General features: G+C 39.2%; 1 pseudogene; it reads left to right on the top strand.

Moving 5' to 3' along the window:
* The first annotated feature begins 3,903 nt into the window (after window positions 1-3,903).
* Window positions 3,904-5,090, top strand: LOC149171458 (polygalacturonase pseudogene; annotated as a pseudogene).
* Window positions 5,091-5,313: the final 223 nt, after the last annotated feature.

The raw sequence follows: 5,313 nt of genomic DNA, 5'->3' as shown, positions 1-5,313 counted from the left end.
AGGTTGGCTGTTGGATGAAGTGGGGGTATTTGACAAGAATTTCCCTGAATTGTCCCTATTCCTATGAGGCATGAAAGGAAATGTTTTTGGGTTGGATTTTGGAATATTTTCTTTAAAGCTAGAAAGTACTTGCATAATGTGAAGGAAAGTAGCTAATGGCAAATGAAAGAAAGGAAGCTACTAGATTACTTTTGCAGAAATAAACTAATGGAAGAAAATTGAAGACTACAAGTAGAAGAAAAGAAAGTTGGAGACTAGAAAATAGAAGAAAGAAATAATTACTTCTACTTAGACACCTCCCGGGCAACAATGCCAAAAATTGATGAGCCTAGGTATTGTAACAATAATGTTGAAACTCCCAGGGCTACCAGATTTACTTATCAACCTGGGGTTCATAAAAACTTGGAGGTGATAGTGCTATATGCACAAGTAAAAGTGAAGATATTGCCTATTGTCATTGCACATCTGGAGAGATACCCCAGGGGTTCCAAGCCAGACTTATATAGGGTCAGAAGAATCTTAATTCTTTGATGGAAGGATAGCAAACCTATTCTAAGAGAGAGCTACTCTACTGCAGTAATGAAGAAAACAACATGAAATGCTAAACTTACACCATAACCTAACTAACCTATTAAACAGTTATGCTAAGCAGAATTGCTAAATTAACACTAACTTAATGCTAATTATCTAAGTTTTAGAAGTAAAGAGCATCAAAACTAGACTAAGGTGTAACAAAGAAACTTAGGCTAAATTGGGTTTCAAGCGGAAAAAGCAATCAAAGGTCAAAATCAGTGAAAGGAGGATGTGAGGGAGCAATAGTGCATAAGAATCGTTGGATCAGTCGGGTGAAAGGAAAATGAACAATGGAGATTGGATCACAGGAGGTTACATAGATAGATGGGGGAACAGGGTTAACTAACAGGATGAACGGTGGAGATCTTATCATGAAGGCTTAAGTGAATGGATGGATGAACGAGGGAACAAAGCAGATGAATGGCGGAGATCGTGTCGTGAGGGGTTAGGTGAGTGTATGAATGAACGAGGTTAACAAGATTGATGAACGGTTAAGATCTTATCATGCGGGTGAAGTCAAGAGATGGACAATGGAGGTCATATCATAGGGAAAAGAAACATGCATAAATGAGGGAACGAATTCCTAAGGTGGTAAGTAGTTTCTCGCACACCCTTCAAGCTGTAAGCAATATTTGGAAATTTCACACGATTAGCCTTATTGTGCGACACGTAGCACAAGAAAACCACTTTTCTCACGTGTTCTTAGGCTAATAAAATTCATGCACTAATCCACACGAGATTGTGTGATAGCCGTTAGATCAGGCAAGGCTGATCAACGGTGGAGATTGGCCAAGCTAGTTGGCGATCGGGTGAAGCGACAACCATCATATCAGGCAAGGTAGATTGACGATGGGGGTTTAAAGCACCTAAAGTGATCAAGTGATGCGATAGCCATCGAATCAGGCGAGGAAGATCAATGGTGGGTACTTAAAGTTCATAGAGTATGTGGTGGACTCCATGCGAGGGAATCGTTGGACAAAATAGTGAATCAGACAATGATTGTGAAGGTTTGCTGGTGATCGGACGGTGAGGAAGCGATTCATGAGGAACGTGCTGGAGGCAGTTTCAAATGAAAATGACAAAGAAAACCAGTTCGGGTAGACAAATAACTACTTTAAACAGTGAACTCCATAGCCCATGCGAGAACCAGAGACCTGTGTTTTTTGGGCTGCTGAAGGGTCCCTTCCTCAAGTCATGGTCCCAGAAGGAGGAGATGAGGTCAAGACACCTGCGCACAACCTGATAGTGATATTTTTCCTCTAACTAACCTGTGAACTGAAAGAAGGCATAAATGAAATTAAACTACAACAAATGTAGCTACTTAAGCAGATGAACAGGAAAACCATGCATGATCTATGCTATATTGATGTAATGAAAGTGCAACTACTTAAGAAAATAAACAGAACATAACTCTATGCTAGCATACATGTACAACAAAGAGGAGCTTTGGTTTCTTGGGTCGGGCCCTAACCCAAGAGCTTCAGCCCTCGGAGTTAACTCAGAGCTGGCTTAAACAAAACTCACTATTATTATAAAGACCATGGATTACAGAGAAAACTGTCACAAGTCTTTAGCTCAGAAATAAAATAGAGTTTTACAATAGAAGTCTCAAATCCTACTGAGGTCCTAAACCTCTCTATTTATACATGTGAAGTCCCTAACAAATTTCTTCGCATTAGGGAGGCTTGGCCTCTAATTCAAGAAAAATTGGTTTCTATCCTTTTCACTTGCTCGACTATCTTCTAGTCTTCAAAGTGATGGTTGTTTGCACTCCGAGATGGTGAAGAAATATTCGAATGGAGGGGTAGTAAATGAGGAGGATTTACCTCCTATAATTACTTTCCCTTGTCTCATTCTAGTTTTACCAAGGTCTTTGCCATAGTTCCTTGCTTTTATCCTTTATACCTACATTACATGCACATTAGACCACAAAGCCACATATCCAACTCTAACTCATTTCATAAACAAAATATAATCAAAAGTATACAATAAGGTGTGAGAATAGTTGGTTTGACTAAGCTAGGAGGTGAATTAAGGCCAATTAAGACCCATATAATTACTCAATGATGAGGCTCATCAAGTTATCTGAAAATATGGGGCATTTTCTTTATTTTATGTTCTCATGTAAAATGTACTCATATTGTATTGAATGGATGTGTACAGTGAAATGAATCAGTGATGATATATATTTATATTATTTTCTTTTCCTTATTTCTTTTGAAAAACACCTAGTCCACTCATAGGGGATTGTGTTGAATGATTAAATTTCTATACTTTGAGTTATTTTCAATATTTAAGTGAATTAGTAGAGGAGTATGATCTCTACATAAATGTAGATGGATTTTAGTAAGTCCCTATGAAGTTGAATTTGATCCCTTGCAAGAAAAGGGATCAACAAAAATATGTATTGAAACAATCCTCTATAATTTGATTTCTAGATTAAGAACATGTTGTAGCCACTACAACACCACCCAGATTTTTGGGCATATTCAAAATTTTGGGTTCCCCACCACTCACCCCAAGCTATTAGGGTTTCGAAGGTTAGTGGTTTCATTAATGTGTTAAGAGTATCTCGTGATTTTAAAGCTCATATTCGCACGATACACGTCGCGATCAGTGGATGTCCTATATTTGAATAATCATGCATTCAAGTTGGCTTCCCATGTGAGTGACAATATTAGGGTTTGGGAGACACCCTATATTGTTAGAAGAGTGATTCCCACTCGTGTTGTCACCAAATTCACATACCTCTAGGGGTTCACTCTCCTCGACATCACATGGTATCATTATGGGAGTCATAAATAGCGTATTTTCCTCAAGCCCTTGGCGGATCGTTCACCCCAGCATGTGCATTAGGGCTTGCAAAGAGTATATACTACCCTTGCATCCTTGTAACGCTAGACATGTGATTGAAGTATGCATGTCATTTTAAGCTCTTCTTGACTCACCCTGAAGCATAATCACACATATTCATAAAGGTTTGTGATAATACCTCATGGCATTAACCCTTCTCTGTATTGATCCTCATCCCCTCGAGTGCATTAAGATTCCCCAAATTGCCATCTTACTCGATGCCCTTAAATAGATAATCACACCATTGCTTTTGGCATCACATAATTTGCTTGCAATTCATAAGTCCATTAAGGTGCCTAAATGTTGTGTTGATTTTTGGACTTGAGCAGCTCTTTTTTTACTCGTATAATTTAGTTGCAATTTTACTATCACCTCTAGATGAAATTATTTTCATGGTTTGAATAATTTATCCCATTTTCTTTGTAGGGATTTAAATAGAGCTGCATTGGGCACATATTTAATGAAGAAGGAGCAGTCACAGTGGCATTTATAGGTCTGGACTCAAGGAGCTAGGGATGGAAACTGGTTCAGACATATTCACTGCTAATCATCTAGTAGTGAATGTGGATGAGTTTGGTGCTGTAGGAGATGGATACACCGATGATACCCAGGCTTTCATGACAGCGTGAAATGAATCATGTTCATCAGGCCCTTCAATCTTGTTAGTTCCAAGAGGAAATGCTTACCTGGTCAAGCCCCTCAACTTCTCTGGTCCCTGTCAATATCCACTCACAGTCAAGATTTCTGGAACAATCATCACCTCTGAGGATCCAAGCGTTTGGGAAGACTTGAAATCTAATCACTGACTACTCTTCCATGGAATAAATGATCTAATAATTGGGGGCGGAGGGTTGATTTATGGAAGCGGGGAGAAATGGTGGGCAGAATCCTGCAAGATCAACAAAAAAAATCCATGTCGATCAGCTCCAATGACAGTTACATTTGATTCAAACAACTACCTGGTGGTGAGGAACTTGATTGTGAAGAACAACCAACAAGTACACATTACTTTCAAGAACTATGTTATGGTAGAAGAAAGCAATCTGGAGGTGACAACACCTGAACATAGTCCTAACACTAATGGAATTCACATTGCAGCTTCCACATATGTTGTGGTTACCAACAACCTCATTGGAACCGGGGATGATTGCATCTCCATAGTCAGTGATTCCTTTGACATTGTAATTTGAAATGTCAACTATGGACTAGGCTATGGAATCAACATTCGAAGCTTGGGTAAGGGAAAATCTGAAACTCATGTTGCTAATGGCTTAGTAGATGGGGTTTTTCTTCATGACACCACAAATGGGCTCTGGATTAAGACTTGGCAGGGTGGCTATGGCTATCGTCAAGGGATCAGATACCAAAATGTGCATATGGAAAATATTTCATATCCTATATTTATAGACCAATATTACGGTGATTCTCCAACGACATGTGAAAACCAGGCATCAGCAGTGGAAGTGAGTGAAGTTTGGTACAATAGTATTAGTGGAACATCTCCAGGTTTGAATATGAATCACGATGTTCACTTTCATTATTGGAAAATCACATTCCTGTTCTCATTTGTGAATGAAAACTCAAGATTGAACCTTCTAAATTCTACTTTCATGGAGGTCTTATCTTCCATGTGTGACTCGAATGATCACACTCCCACAATGTGACTTGGATAGATGTCACATCATCACTCCTCACCAGATTTTCGACTAGATCACTCTATCATGTAACGGTTGAAAAATCACATTATAAAGCCTCGGACAAGCCGATAGAGAGTGTGAATGGAAAATCTTACCATGAGGGGTGCAATAGTGCGACCCCTGGCCAGATTTCTAAGTCACATAGCCGCAGCCAGATTGTCTCCAGGATAGTGTGACTCCCCTCAAAAGC

This window comes from Pinus tabuliformis, chromosome 4_2 (genome assembly GCF_031772625.1).
Source record: "Pinus tabuliformis cultivar Carrire ecotype Pingquan chromosome 4_2, CPIR1, whole genome shotgun sequence".
Classification (NCBI taxonomy): Eukaryota; Viridiplantae; Streptophyta; class Pinopsida; order Pinales; family Pinaceae; genus Pinus; species Pinus tabuliformis.
This window is presented reverse-complemented; position numbering and strand designations above follow the sequence as displayed.